The sequence below is a fragment of the Tamandua tetradactyla genome, chromosome 10 (genome assembly GCF_023851605.1).
Source record: "Tamandua tetradactyla isolate mTamTet1 chromosome 10, mTamTet1.pri, whole genome shotgun sequence".
Lineage (NCBI taxonomy): Eukaryota > Metazoa > Chordata > Mammalia > Pilosa > Myrmecophagidae > Tamandua > Tamandua tetradactyla.
The window spans coordinates 18,097,853-18,114,270 of record NC_135336.1 but is presented as its reverse complement, the minus strand read 5'-3'; the positions used below and the strand labels follow the sequence as shown (position 1 = coordinate 18,114,270).

Sequence of the window (16,418 nt, the reverse complement as noted above, 5' to 3'; positions counted from 1 at the left end):
AATTTTTTTTTTCTTTTTCTGTTGTGTTTTTATTTCTTTTTCTGAATTGATACAAATGTTCTAAGAAATGATCATGATGACGAATATGCAACTATGTGATGATATTGTGAATTACTGATTATATATGTAGAACGGAATGAGCATATATTAAGGATGTTTGCGTTTCTTTCTTGTAATTTTTTTTATTAATAAAAAATTATTAAAAATATATATATATAATGTAAAATAAAAAGAAATTTGACCATATTTAGGAACTGAAGATGTCTATGTCCTATGAGTGAGCACTTTCATTCCTAGACCTAGAAAAACTGCTTACATATATAGAAAGAGAAAGATGTAAGAATGTCTATAGCAACATTATTATAATTGTGGAAAGCTGGAACTAATTCAAATGTCTATCAACAAAAGAATGATTAAATAAATTGTTGAATACTCTTATAATGTAATATTATGCAGTAACTAAAATGAATAATTCTAGATATAGAATTAAAGGTATGGGCATGGGAACTTCTAAATACCATTCTCTCATCTTGGAACATTTTCCCACCCAATGCTCTACTTGGATAAGTTCTGTTCCTTTCTCAAATCTTGGTATAAGCTGCATACTTCTCAAACGTCTCTCTGACCCACATACTTCAACCCCCACCTCCCAGGCCCTGTTAAGTCCTCTCTGTCTCTCTCTCATAGTCATCATCGTGTCATACTGCAATGGTCAGTTCATATGTCTTTTTACCACTAGACTGAAAGTCCATGGATGCAGAATTTTGTCTGTCTTATTCATCGTTGTAGTGTCAGAGTTGGCTTAAAGTAGGTTGTGCTGGTTTGAAAGGATGTATGTCCCCTAGAAAAGCCATGTTTTAATCAAAATCCCATTTTGTAAAGGCAGAATAATCCCTATTCAATACTGTATATTTGAAACTGTAATCAGATCATCTCCGTGGAGATGTGATTTAATCATGAGTGGTTGTTAAACTGGATTAGGTAACGACATGTCTCCACCCACTGGAGTGGGTCTTGATAAGTTTCCGGAGTCCTATAAGGAGAAAGCATTTTGGAGAATAAGGGATTCGGAGAGAGCAGAGAATGCTGTAGTATCACAAAGTAGAGTCCACAAGCCAGCAACCTTTGGAGATGAAGAAGGAAAACGCCTCCCAGGGAGCTCCATGAAACTGGAAACCAGGAGAGAAAGCTAGTAGATGACACCATGTTTGCCATGTCCCCTTCCAGCCGAGAGAGAAGCCCTGACTGTGTTCACCATGTGCCTTCTCACTTGAGAGAGAAATCCTGAACTTTATCGGCCTTCTTGAACCAAGGTATCTTTCCCTAGATGCCTTTGATTGGACGTTTCTACAGACTTGTTTTAATTGGGACATTTTCTCTGACTTAGAACTATAAACAAGCAACTTATTAAATTCCCCTTTTTAAAAGCCGTTCTGTTTCTGGTATATTGAATTCCAGCAGCTAGCAAACTAGAACAGATTTTGGTACCTGAGGAGTGGGGTGCTGCTGCGGTTTGCAGATACCAAACATGTTGGAGTGGCTTTTTAAATGGATGAGGGAAAGATTCTGGAGGAGTTGTGAAGAGCTTTATAGAGAAGGTCTAGAATGTTTTGGAGAGAATCTTGGTATAAATGTGGACTCTAAAGATACCTCTGACCAGGCTCTAAACATAAATGAGACGTGTGTTATTATAGACTGAAAGGAAGACGAGCCTTGTTTTAAAATGGCAGATAATCTGGCAAAATTGACAGATAGGTGTTCAAATAATATTGTTGATCAAAGAATTAATTTTAGGGATGTGACAAATTGATGGAAAGCATTTATAGTGCTGAGATCTCCCTGAGTCTTTTTGTGTCCCCTGCAGCAACCATGCAGAGGCAGCTAGAAAAGGAAAGAGTATTTCCTGACTTGCAGCATCCCAGAATCTCTGAGCTGAAAGGTACCTCAGTGAGGAATTACATCTAACCTCCTACTGAGTGCAGTCTCCCTGAAAGCTGATTTTCCAACCTGGCCTGAACACTTCCAAAGTTTATCACTGTATGGTTAAGCTTTCAGTTGCACATTACAGAAATTCCAATGAACAGAAACAAACAAATGACAATGTATTACCCTCACATACAAGAGAAACCCCAAGGTAGGCAGTTTCTGGTTCTGGTTCAGCTGCTTAATAAGGCTGTGCTGGTTTGGACATATTATGTACCCCAGAAATGACATGTTTTAATCCTGATCCAATCTTGCAGAGGCAGCCATTTCTTTTAATTCTAACTCAATTCTGTAGTGCAGAAACTTTTGATTAGATTTTTCCACGGAGGTGTGACATGCCCAATTGTGGGTGTAACCTTTCAATTAGATGGAGATGTGACTCCACCCATTCCACAAGGGTCTTGATTAGTTTACTGAAGCCCTTTAAAAGAGGAAACATTTTGGAGAAAGCAGAGATGACAGAAACTTCAGAGTTGACAGAGGGAACAGATGTAGATGCCTGGATAACAGTTGCTTCAGAGAACAGAGGCACGGATGACTGGAGATGCTTGAAGCCAGCAGATGTCGCCTTGAGATGTTAGGCAAACCAGAACCTGGAGAGAGCCTAGGGAAGCCAAGAGATGAAAGCCAGCTCCAGAGAATCAAAGTGAGGAACCCCCACAGGAACAAAGGCTGAAAGCAACAGAGCCCAGGAGCAAGGGACCAGCAGATGCCAGCCATGTGATTTACCAGCTGATGCAGGTTTTCCAGACCCATAGCTTTTCTTAAATTAAGGTATCTTTCCCTGGATGCCTTATGTGCCAGTTTGAATTTGTTGTGTGCCCCCGAAAAGTCATGCCCTTTAAGCCTCATTCAATATTGCTGGGTGGGAGCCTTTTGATTAGATGGTTTCCATGGAGAAATGTCTCTGCCAAGGTGGGGTTGCTTATCAGAATCCTTTAAGAGGGAACCATTTTGGAAATAGCTTTAGAACCACAAAAGCCACCAGTGCCAACAGAGTCAATAGAATGGACAGAGCCCACACAGCCAGAGACCTTTGGGGAGGAAGAAGGAAAACACCTCCGGGGGAGCTTCATGAAGCAAGAAGCCAGGAGAGAAAGCTAGCTGACTTCACCATATGCCCTTCTAGCTGAGAAAGAAACCCCAAACTTCATCAGCCTTCCCTAAGTGAAAGCATCCTCTTGCTGGTGACTTAATTTGGACACTTTCATAGCCTTGCCTTAATTTGGATATTTTATGGCCTTAAAACTTTAAAATTGCAACTTAATAAATTCCCCCTTTTAAAAGCTATTCTGTTTCTGGTGTATTACATTCTGATAGCTTGCAAACTAGAACACCTTAGTTTGGACAGTTTTATAGGTTTAGAACAGTAAACTTGTAACTTAATAAGTTCCCTTTGTGAAAGCTGTTCAATTTCTGATGTATTGCATTCTGGCAGTTTATAAACTAAAACAGATGCCTTTGAGCCCAGAGTCTTTCTATTCTTCTGCTCTGCCAGCTTCGGCATGTTGCTTTCTCATCCTTGTGCTTGTTGCTTCTCATTGCAGGATGACTGCCACAGCCCTGAGAATTGCATCCCCTAAGATAGGAAGAAGGGAAAGAGGGGCACCAGCAAGTTTTCCTCTTCTGTCTGCCCCCTTTTATAAGAAAGCAAAACTCTTGAAGTTCTGCAGCATATTTCCACCTATGTTTCACAGACCAGAGCTATGTCACAAGTCTCCATGTGAAGGGATGCTGGAAAAGTAAGATTTAATTTTCTAGGCTCTCTCGTGGAAGGTGACAGGGAATAGTTAGGAATGGTTGTTGTCTGTTTCAGACACTCACTGTCTCCTTTAAAGCAGAATCTCTGTCCTTTAAAGCAGAATCTCTGTCCACATCTGGAGACTGAACAAGAGCCTAGATGGTCCAAGGGTATAACCTGTCCCAAATAGTGATTAGGCATTTCCCAAGAGGCCAAAGAAGCCACATTTTCCTATAGAATAGATTCTAGATGTAAGACCTCATTTTCCCCCCAAACCACAACCCTTCAACTTATTCCTGTTCTGTCAGCATTCCAACAACCCTGTGGTGTAGACAGCTTATGCCAACTCTGAGGGGAGATAGAGTGGCATAGCTCATTTTTCTGACTGATGAGCACCTCCTGGGGGCCTCTCTGAGTGTCTCCCACTGAATTTTGGTTGAAAGAACTCTGGAGTGGAAGCCAGGAGATTGGGGTTCTCACCTCAGCTCTGCAAAACCTGTGCTGTGTGTATGTACCCTAGAAAAACATGTTCTTAAGTTTAAACCATTTGCATGGTGTGGATCCATTGTAAGTAAGACCTTTTGATGAGACTGCTTCAGTTAAGGTGTGACCCACCTCATTTAGGATGGGTCTTCATCCTTTTACTGGAATCCTTTACAAGAGAATGAAATTCAGACAGAGAAAGAAAAGTCATGGAAAAAAGAAGCTGAAATCAACAAAACCCAGAGGAGAGGTGAGAAACCAGCAGACACCACCATGTGCCTTGCCATGTGATAGAGGAACAAAGGATTGCCAGAAGTAGGTCTTTGGGGAGAAAGCATCGCCTTGATAATGCTTTCATTTGGACTTTTTCCCAGTTTCAAACCATGGGCGGGTAAATTTCTATTGTTTAAGCTGAATCATTTCATGGTTCATGGTTTGAGCAGCCTAGGAAACTAAGACACCTGGGGTGCCTCTTGTCTTCACTGGGTCTCAGTGTCCTTATCTGTTAAATGGAAGGGTCAGGCTAGATGATCTCCAAGGTCCCTGCCAACTCAGTTACTCTGGTTTTTCTGATTCAGCCCTGAAATCCCCTAGGACGTGCAAAAATCATGATTACCTTTTCTTGTGTGAGCTAGCAGCTGATTCCATACAGCTGCCTTGGTGCCACACCCTTGTCCTCTGCCAATGGCTGTTCAGGTGTCAGTTGGCTCCTCCTCAGCGGTGCAAATGCCAGGTGAGCTTACTGGGATGGTTGGCATTAAAAGCCTGGACATTGGCCATGAAACACTTCTTTCTTTGCTTGATGCCTACAGCCATGTGGCTGGTTCTCCTCCTCCTGCTGTGGCTGAGCCCTGTGGCCCCAAATTGGGAGACAGGTGAGGAACCAAGCTAGTCCCTGTGCTAGAGGTCAAAGGGGATCCTTGCCTCAAGTCTCTTTCATTCATTTATCCAGTCAATCATTATTTTTTGTTCCTGAGGGCTTGTATTTTCATTCATTGATTAGTTAAATAATTCATTTATTCAGACATTTACTAAGACCCTAATATTCATGTGGCTTCTCTGTGTCTGTCTTCATATTTACAAGATGTTCTTGGGTGATTAGCTTGGGAGGATGCTGTTTTGGTCAGGGAGATATGGAGTGTCCAGAGGAGGTTCCTGGAGGGGGAAAGGGGTAAGCATGTGGCTTGGGAATATCGGCTGTGAGGAGAGGAGGGAAGGTGAGTGTAACAGGCCCAGATCCAGATTAATAGGCAGAGTCACTGGGCAACCACCAGGCACCAGTCTATTTGGCTTGATAAAACATCCCTGGAGATGCAGAACTTGGCAGAGAGAACTCTATGCCATTGGCAAGAATATTTTTGTGTGTGTGTGGGGATGGGAGTTTTAAGGGGCATGCTTAAGTAGCAATACATATATTATTAAATTGCTTTGTTAACTTCTGGTTGGGGTGGGCTTTGGTTTTGCAGAGTGGGGTTTGAAAATTTGAGATTGAAGCAGAATTTCTGGGGGCCATAGAGGAGAGGAGCGGGCTGCCCAGTGGTCCCCTTTGCTCATCCTCCTCACTCAGCATTCACCCTCTTCTCTATAAAACTGTCAGACATATCTGGAGAGTGTTGCCCTGGAGGGGCAGCAAACCATTAACCTTGAGTTCTTCATCCAGCCCTGTTTATGCCTGTTCCTGGCCCCACAGCTTAGCTGTAGAATAGCCTCTTGGGCTGAAGTCAATGGGTCAGACATAAAGGAGTTACTGAGGCATCCCCTCCACCAGGCAGCCTTCCTGATGGGCTCACTTCCCCTCCACTGAGTTCCATAGTCCTCTCTTCTTACCTTAAGCTCAGCACTCATCCCACGGTGTGATGACGTCCTGTTTATCACTAAACCGTGAGCTCCTGGGGGTTATTTACTTAGGGGGTAGGAAAAATACCCATTATCCCCCATAGTACCTGGCTCTGACAGTCACTCAATAGAATAAAATGAATGAAAGAATGAGTGAGTGAGTGAGTGAGTGAGTGAGTGAAGGGGTGTTTGGTCACCATGGGGACAGACTTCCTTTCCATTCTCGTGCTGCTGTTTCTCTGTTGGTACCAGTCAGTACTATTAAGAAGGGTAACTCTCTCCTAATTCAAGGACACTGTAGGGCCCCTGTGAGCCCAAGTTCAATTCAGATCATTTTGTTTAGATTAAATAAAAATTATTTGGAGCCAGAAATACAGAGATGCACTTCTTGCCTTCAGGGAGTTGCAAGCAAGGCAGATACACATCTACAGAGAGAAAGTTGTAACCATAAGGGAGGCAGGATGAATGCTGTGATAGAAGTTAACAAATAATAGGTTTTAAAAATAAGAGGAAAGGATGAAACCCAACTGGGAGGATCTACAAAGACCTCTCCAAACAGATTGATTTATCTTTTTAAACTTTTTTAATGGAAAATTTCAAATATATACAAAAATAGAGAGAGTGTGAAGTTAATTCAGCGTAACCATTGGTCAGTTTCAAAATTATTGACATTTTGCCCAAGCTCATATTCCCATATTTAAAAAATTTAACCACAATACTTTGTCAGAGCTAAAATAATTAACAGTAACTACTTGCTATCATTCAATATCTGCTCAAATTTCCCCAGTTGTCCAAAATGGCTTATTTGAATGAGATTCCAAACGAGACCCACACATTAATATCTAACTGGTGTGTTTCTTAAGTCTCTTTAAATTTCTATCAGTTACCTCTCCCTTTTTTTCATGCCATTTGTTTGTTGAAGAAACAGGGTCACTGGTCCTATAGCATATACTACATTCTGGATTTGACTGATCGAATCCTTTATTTCCCTGTGTTTCTTGAAATCTGGTAGGTAAGGTCCAGATCAGGATCAGCTCACTTCTGTTTAGCAGGAAAACTCCCTAGGTGGGCTGTGTACTTCCTATTGCATCCCAAAGGAGACACGTAATGTCTAGTTTTCCCACCTTTCTGTATCCATCCATTGTAAGTCCATCATAAAAATTTTCCATCACCCTTTCTGTAATGGTTTTAACCATCAGTGGAAATTGATCATCACTGTTCAGATAAATTTTTTCATTAAGATTGCTAAATGGCGGTTTTCTTATTCTATCATTCCTTCTGCATTTGTTAACTGGAATTCTGTAAAGAAGACCTTTTCCCTATCAACTATTTAGTTTGTATAGAAGGCTAGATAAATATTTGAATTTCTTTTTTTTTTTTTAACCATTGTCTTAACAATCCTGAGAAGGTAACTTGCAATATAAGGATGCTTTCTTTTAGTAGATATGGGAATAAGGGTGTTGCAAGAGAAAAACTTAAGCAGAGGCTTGGAGGTGAGAGAACTCAGAGTGTTCTGAGAATGGTAGGGAGATCCTGGCTTGTGTCACAAGAGGGCTTTTGAGTGAGAAGCCTAAACATGGAACAGTGCAAAAAGTGAAGTGAGAATTGCTGGTTCTTCTCCCAGCTCTGTCACTAACTCAAGCATTACCTTGAGCAAATCACTTTTCCATTCTGGGTGTCAGTTGCCCTGTCTCTAAACTGAACGAATTCCTCTAGATAACTGGCTTTGAAACTTTTCTGGCTACAATCCATATTTGTGCATCTGTTTTACACTTAATCAGTATATACATGCATGTATATAAAAACAAGCAAAAATTACGAAGATAAAAGCAAAGCCCTTCTCAGCCAGGAGGGGAAGGAGCGAAATGAGACAAGGTAGAGTGTCGGTGGCTGGGAGATTCCGGGCAGAGTCGGGAGGTTGTTCTTGCGCATCAAATAGGTATCACCTGTTTGGTTGGGGTTTTAACGGAGAGGCCGGAGGGAACTGCATGAAAATGTGGAGCTGTGCTCTGTTGGCCATGTTTCTTGAAGATGATTGTATAATGGTATAGCTTTTACAGTGTGACTGTGTGATTGTGAAAACCTTGTGTCTGATGCTTCCTTTGTCTACTTTATCGATGGGCAAGTAAAACATATGGATTGAAAATAAATAAATAATAGGGGGAACAAATGTTGAGGTAAATTTAGTGGATTGAAATGCTGGTGATCCGTGAAGGAAGGGGTAAGGGGTATGGTACGTATGAATTTTTTTCTGTTTTCTTTTTATTGCTTTTTCTGGATTGATGCAGATGTTCTAAGATGTGATCATGATGATGAATATGCAACTATGTGATGATAGTTATTGATTATATAACAAGAACAGAATGATCACATGATAAGGATGTTTGTGTTAGTATGTGGTTATATATCATAAATAAAAAATAAATTAATTTTTTAAAAAAGCAAAGCCTTACACCTACTATATGCAGTGTATGTGGATATTTTCTTTTCCATCATTCCATTCATTGAAATGAATGTTGGCCATGACCACTGAATTGATCTCTGACTCACCAGTGGCCTAGAATCCTAATTTGGATGGTCCCTGGAGCTCTTTTCCAGCTGTGGCCTCTCTGATTGATCCCTGGTAATGATCCAATGCTGGACCAGGCATTTGGGAAGAGGGAAAATGCAAAAAGGGAAATTGTTCAGTGCAAGAGGCTCCTGAGCTGAATATGGTATAGCAGCCAGACCAAATTCAGAGGCCACCCCTGCTCACCTTGAGAGGTCTGGCTTCCAGGGTCACTACCTCCTTCATCAGAACCTGGGCCCCTGTTTACACAACAGGCTGGGCAGGTCACACCAGACTATGCATCCTCTCAAAGGCCTGCCTCTTGTTGATCTTGTCAACTTTGGAGGGCGTTCAAGTTTTTCTATAAACAAAGCCCCAGACAGGTGCTAACCAAACAGGAGGTAATTGGGAAGGTCAAGGTAGCATAGAGGGTGAACAACATTGAAAGTCCTAAGGGTGGGGACACCTGGGGCCCATCCCCACCTGAGCTGGCTCACCAGCTATCCTGGGCCATGGCCCCTACTTGCCCGATGCCTTGCTTTCCCTGTCTTAAAAGATGAATCCCCTGATCTTGTATTGGATAGGCAATGATCAGATAATGCTATAGTTGAGTAACTTTGGAAATGATGGGAGTTGGGCTGGTGAAGATATTTGTGATTGGGGACCATGGAGACCTACCTCTAACTTTGTGGGGTTTTCTCTATCCCTTACTCTTTTCTTTGAATGTTGGTTTCTCTCTTACCTCTCTCTCTTCCTTATAGCTATTCCCCTGTCTCCCTCCTTTCTGGTCTTCCTTTTCTGTCTTTCTCTTCCATTTCTGTTTCACTCTGTCTCTCTCTTTTAATAACAGTTTTATTGAGATATAATCCACGTACCATAAAATTCACCCTTTTAAAATATACAATTCAGTGGTTTTAGTAGACTCACAAGTTCTACAATGATCACTATCTAATTTTAGAACATTTCATCACCCCAAAAGGAACCTCATACTCATTAGCAGTTATTCCACATTTCCTCCTGCTCCCAGCCTCTGGCAATCCCCAATCTACTTTCTGTTTCTATGGATTTGTCTAGTCTATGGTCTTTTGTGACTGTCTTTTCTTTTCTTTTTTTTTTTAATTGAGATGTATTATATGTACCCAATAATTCTCCAAAATGTACAATCAGAGATTCACAGTATCATCATAAAACTGTGCATTCATCATCACAATAGATTTTTTTAACTTTTTTTATTGTCTAATATAACATATATACAAAACAAAGAAAGAAAAAGTAACTTTCAAAACACTCTTCAATAAGTAGTTACAGGACAGATCCCAGAGTTTCTCATGGGCTACCATACATCATCTCAGATTTTACCTTCTAGCTGCCCCAGAATCACAATAGATTTTTGAACATTTTCATTACTCCAAAAATAAAAGTAAAAAAGAACACCCAAAACATCCCATTCCCCTATGCCCCCTATGGGTTTTGTTTTTTCTCTTTTCTTACTCATCTGTCTATCTATAAAGAGAGTGTCAGTCACAGGTTTTCATAATCACACAAACACACCTTAAAAGCTCTATAGTTATTCAGTCATCTTCAAGCATCAAGGCTATTGGACTGTAGTTGAACTATTTCAGGTGTTTCCCTCTAGCCACTCTAATATACCAAAAACTGAAAAGGGATCTTTACATACTGCATAAGAATAACATCCGGAATGACTTCTCAACTCTATTTAAAATCTCTCAGTCACTGAAACTTTATTTTCTTTCATTTCTCTACACATTTTCTGGTCCAGAAGGCTTTCTCACTCCTATGTGGCCAGGACCAGACTCATCTCTGGAAATCACGTACCACTGTTGCCAGGGAGATTTACACCCTGGGAGTCATGTCTCTCTTAAGGGGGAAGGCAGTGAGTCCACCTGCCAAGTTGGCTTAGAGAGAAAGTCCACATCTGAGCAACAAAAGAGGCTCTCTGGGGGCGACTCTTAGGCATAATCACAACTAGGCTTGGCTTCTCCTCTGCAAGAATCAAGGGCTGGCCCATCAAATTCACAGTCCCCATTGCTTTCAAGAACATCAGGTCTTCCCCAGCCAGGGAAGTTTAATCTTCTGCCCAGATTTCTCTGGGATGTATCAGGGCATCACACATTCATCAGTTAATGGACATTTGGTTGTGTCCACTTTGGGGCTCTTATGAATAAATGTTGCCATGAACATTCATGTACAGGATTTTGTGCAAAATTATTTTCAATTCAATTTATACGGGAAGTGGTCTTATAATAACTATAGATTTAACATTTTGAGGAACTGCTGAAATACTTTCCAAAGTGGCTGAATGAATTTACAGCTCCACTGGCAATGTATGAGGTTCCAATTTCTCCTTACCCTCACCAATACTTGTTATTGTCTATCTTTATTCTAGCCATCCTAAGGGGTTTAAAGTGTTATCTCATTGTGGTTTTGATTTTCATTTCCCTAATGACTAATGATGTTGAACACTTTTTCATGTGCTTATTGGCAATCTATATATCTTCATAGGAGAAATGTCTATTTAATCCTTTGCTCACTTTTAAATTGGGTTGTCTTTTAAATGTTGAGTTATAAGAGTTCTTTATATAGTACTGATACAAGCCTCTTATTGGACATATTATTTGCAAATATTTTCTCCTATACCATGGGTTGTCTTTTCATTTTCTTGATGGTGTCCTTTGATGCACAAATCATTCATTTTTATGAAGTCCAATTTCTTATATTTTCTTTTGTCACATGTCCTTTTAATGTCATATCTAAGAAACAATTGCTTAATCCAAGGTCATGAAGATTGACACCTATGTTTTCTTCTAAGAGCTTTATAGTTTAAACCCTTATATTTAGGTCAGTTGATCCATTTTGAGTTAATTTTTGTATATGGTTTGAGGTAGGGACCCAATGTCATTCTTTTGAATATGGACCTGTTGTCTCAGGACCATATGACTCTTTTTAATATCCTGTTTTGTTTTGTTTGCATGGGCAGGCACCAGGAAACGAACCCGGGTCTCCCATATGGCAGGCAAGAATTCTACCTGCTGAGCCATAGTCACACTGCCCCTTTAATATCCTTTCTTTTTTTTTGTATTGTAATGTTTAGTTTATTTTTGATTTACAATTTTTTAATATCCTTTTGAATAAAGATATAGGGTGTGTGCCAGTTTGAAACTGTCTTGTACCCCAGAAAAGCCAAGTTCTTTAATCCTCATTCAATATTGCCAGGTGGGATCTTTTTTATTGTTTCCATGGAGATGTGTCCCCACCCATTCAAGGTGGGGTTGCTTACTGGAGACCTTTAAGAGGGAACCATTTGCAAAGTGCAGACAGAACTCACACAGCCAGAGATCTTTGGAGATGCAGAAGGAAAACACCCCCAGGGAAGCCTTATAAAATGAGGAGAGAAAGCAAGCACATGTCACCATGTGCCTTCCCAGCTGAGTGAGAAACCCCTAACTTCATCGGCCGTTTCCTCAGATGCCTTAGTTTGGACATTTACATGACTTTAGAACTGTAAACTTTCAACTTAATAAATTCCCTTTTTAAAAACTGTTCTGTTTCTGGTACAGTGCATTCCAGGAGCTTAACAAACTAAAACAGTGTGGTACAGGCACCAAATGCTGAATATGTCTCTTTTTCATCTCCCTTTTTCTCCAGGAAGCTGTTCCCATCCCCAGCCCCTCTGCTGCCTTGGAACAGATAACCACTGCAAAAGAGCAAGCTGTTATTGTGGTGAATTCTGCTGTGCGGTAGCAGACTGCTGCCCAGACCACAGTGCTTTCTGCAACCCTGGTAACTCAGGGGCAGGATCATTTCCACCCATGGCAGAGCCAGATATTGTGACTGGCAAAGGCAAGCTCATGACATGTACTTTAGGCCAAGGCTAGTGTGTGGATTGGATGGCTCTCTGACAATCCTGAAATCTTGCATTCTGTCCATTTCATGTCAAAAATGCCTACATGTTCTTCCTAGATTTGCTTTCCCAATGCTTCTTGTCATCTGCTGCTCTCCTCTGGGCCAATTTTCTTGTTCCACAAGGAGAGTTTAAGTTGTTGGTAGTTGAGGATCAGGGTAGGGCAATGGGATGATTGGATTCCACCTATCTGACCTACTTTCTCTTTCAGTGTGAACGTTTTAGGCCAGATGGGGGCCTGCAGAGAGATGCTTGGAGTGTTGGGCAGTAGCAGAGAGGGTGGGACGTAGGGATAAGGACAGAAGCTTTCACCCTGTCTCTCTCAGCTTCTCAGACTTCCAAGATGGTGTTGCACATGGTGCTCAGGATGGAGAACCCACCAAGCCCTGCCAGAAGCAACCTAGCCTGGATGCAAGGTATGGTGAGTGCCCTGGGGATTCTCCCAGAGGGAGTGGGCAGCAGCCTGTTTCTGCGAGTCTGGTCTTCCAGTCCCCAAAGTCAGGAGCAACATGTATCTATTCTACCAAAGAGGAAGAGGAGGCAGGGCTCTATTGCAATGACAATTTTGAGGTAGGAGTCAGAATTGCTGCCTGTTGACACTGAAATTTGAATTTCATATTATTTTCACATGCTATGAAATAGTCTTCTTCTTTTCCCTTTTTTTTCTCAACCGTTTAAAATGTGAAAAACATTCTTAGCTTGTGATCTGTACAAAACTAGGCAGCAGTCCGGATATAGCCCATGGACTGTAGTTTGCCAACCTCTGCCCTAATTCATCATCCATTTTCTGCTTTCCTTTTGTGCTCCAGAGTTCTTGGCCCAGCACTGGAGAAGAGGCCGTGGCCCCCAATGTAGCATATTATGGCTTTGGGCAGAAAAAAAGACCACATGGTACAATGGAAAGAGCATGGGCTTGGGAGTCAGAGAGACTTGATTTCAAGTCCTGGCTCCACCACTAAGTACCTGGGTGGTCTAAGGCAACTCTCTTAGCCTTTCTAAGGCTCCATTTCCTCATTCTGTTCCAGAGCTTACCTTGTAGGGCTGTTATGAGAATTAATTGAGATAAAATATGGAAAAGGCTTGGTTCTTGGGGGTGTACAACATGAAGTGGTTATTATTCAGTGATGTGTGCATCAGCTGGAGAGGAACAGACCTTCCTTCACTGCTCACTTTAGGCCCAGCAGCTTCTTCAAACCAGCCTCCCAGGAATGCCCCTTACCATCTCCGTGACAGGAATCAAGAAGAGAGTATGACACTGCCGTTGAAGCTCCTCCTTGTACCCAGAACCAGTAAGGCCCATGGAACAGAAATCACCTTCACCACTTTGGCATGTTGGGGGCCATTATTCTTGGGCCCAGTGATGCTTATCTCTCAGCTGTCATCCTACTTCCACATTGGTTTAACCAGTCAAAAATTAAAATATGCAATTGTTGTAAACATATTTACAGGTACATAGAATCAAGGATACAAATTACAAAATATAATTTTGCCTCATGGTGTTTATTGTTCTGTGGTGGTTACAATGAATATAGGAAACATTTCTTGAGCGAAGACATAAAATCCTAGTACACTTCAGCTAAGTAATTTGTGCCTTGATCCCCAACATCCCTTCCTGTAAGTCCCAGAATATCCCAGTCGAGCTCTGTAACCCAAGCCTCATATCCACCCTTTCCTATTCCCAGGCAGAGGACCTTTCTTGGAGGGCTAGACTGGCCTTTTGGGGATTTCTGCATGTGCAGGATTTCAAAGCTCTAGGAGGGGGATGGTAGGGGTTTTGAGATCTGATGAACTCATCACCTTCCTTCTCAGAACTGCTCCTTCTCCTGTTTCTGTTCACAATTCTCCTACCCTCCAGCCTCCTGGGCTCCAAACCTCAGAGTCACTGTCCCTGGCCTTCCCCTTCAAGGTGCTGAGTCTTTCTTATTCTACTTGAGAGTATCATTCTCACCCTTTACATTCCCACTGCCGGAGTCCTAGGTCACAGCCTCTTAACTGCCTCTGGCCCCTGACTCTCCTCTAACTGGTCTTTGGCCAGATAGAGCTCAGATATTGCCAGTTTCTTGCTCAAAAACTGCTGCTTTTCAGGATCCACAGAATAAAAGTTAAATTCCTAAGCATAACATGCCAAATCCTTCACAACACAGCCCCCAATGCACATGTCTAGCCTTATCTCCTGCCGGTCCCCTTCTCCTACTCCTATGCCCCGAATGAATGAAATAACCCACTATCCCCATCCAAATCTTGCACTAGGTCTGCTAATCAGGACACTGGTTTCTAAGTAAATGATTATATCATAGGAGGCCCTGTCAGTACAATTCTTAACTATCAGTTACTGGCTCTCTCTTGACCTCAATTTCTCTGAAAGCAGAACCTTAATAATTTTGGATGATAATCCCAAGGAGTAAGGGTGAGGGGAATGGGAGATGAAACAGAGAAAAAAGAAGAGCCAGTATAGATATGTGTTATCCAGTTGGCCCTTGCTATGGTTACTGGTTATGAACTGTGTCTGAGAACTATCTGTCTGAGGGATGAAATGGGAGTCATTTGTCCATTAGTCCTCATTCCCCATGATTTATGGGTTGCTTAACAGGGTGCTAACTAGCCTACAGTTCCTGTTACTCATGCGTGAATTGCTGAGAAGTTCCCAGAAGTATCCCAGGACTTGACATCAGAGAAATGCTGGGACAGAAAGCAGATGGCATATGGCACAGCACTGCCTGGCTGCACCTGTGAAACCGTCACTGCGGCAGAAGAAGTGAGGCCAAGAGTATTTGTAGTGGTGCACAACATGTGTTCTACCAGCTGGATTTCAAGAACATGTGCTTCATTCCTTCAGTTCTTCTACCAGCAGATTTCTTCTCCTGCCCAGGGACAGAAAAGCCTGGGAAAGAGACACCCTGAACCTTTTGGGGAGAGTCCCCCTCATATATCCAGAGCCTGAGTGAGGTCTTCCTTCCTGGCCAGTCTGTGGTAAGGCCAGCCCTTCCCATGTCCCAAGGAAGAGTTTTTCAGGTGAAGGTCTGTGGCATGTGGCCTTCCTATCCTGTAGGTCTCATAAAGAACAGATGCTAATTTGTGGACTCTTTGCTCTCTCTTGGCTCAGTGCACGTTCTCCTTCCAAATACCTAGTAACTCCATCTCCTCTTGTCTTTCCTACATCACTCCCCTACCCCAGCCAGGATCCCCATATAGTTTATGTAAACTGAAGAGGCACCTTCCAAGATGTTCCAATACAGGTAGAATTTCCTCTCCAGATCAGTGTCCATGTGTGTGCACATGTTTTGTAAGAATTTGAGAGTTTTGCCACGCAAAGGAGGACTCCAAGAGACATTCTCTCATGCAACACGCAAGGGGTTTATTTACCACACATGCGTGGGGCTCACTGAACGCGCAGGAACAGAGAGCCCCGAGCCTGGGTTTGGGAAGCCTTTTTAAGGGCCAGGATAAGGGGGTGGGGTTTGAGGGTTGAACATGAGTTACAGGTTCTGCTTTATGTAGGAAGTAGATAACGAACAGTTTCACAACAAGTATTTCTGGCGCCAGGAGTCATGGGGGTTGCAAGAAGCAGATAACCCCCCCGGGAAAGTCCCGGGTTGTTTTTCTTAGCCTGATGGGGCCCATAACTCTTTCCTTTACAATCCTTCTTTACATAAGAAAAGTTAGCTACTGTTAAGCTTTATAAAATCCTTCTTTACAGTTTGTGTATGTTTTACTTCTACCTGGCCTTCCATCCACCCTCCCTACATCCCCCAAACAGTTTCTCTACAGAAGTCATTTCCCTGGCAGCAGCATACCACCCGAGAAAACTCCTGGGAAAACAGAAGGCTCCCTGAAAGACAAGTTTAAACCAAAATAAGAAACCCACATCCATAAGAATGTCTAAAATTAAAAGGATTGACAATACT

The 16,418-nt window shown here is 42.0% G+C and overlaps 1 protein-coding gene across 3 annotated transcripts in view; it reads left to right on the top strand.

Annotated features, from left to right (window-relative positions):
- Window positions 1-13,995, top strand: part of RUBCN (rubicon autophagy regulator) — a 172,033-nt gene extending 158,038 nt beyond the window's left edge. The window contains exons 21-23 of one of the 3 annotated variants that reach the window (XR_013158482.1): window positions 12,258-12,392; window positions 12,840-12,929; window positions 13,689-13,995. The gene's annotated coding sequence lies outside the window, so the exon portion shown is untranslated. Of the gene's footprint in view, window positions 1-12,257; window positions 12,453-12,839; window positions 12,935-13,688 lie in introns of all 3 variants that reach the window. The other 2 variants (XR_013158480.1, XR_013158481.1) reach the window with 2 other exon arrangements.
- The last annotated feature ends 2,423 nt before the right edge of the window (window positions 13,996-16,418 follow it).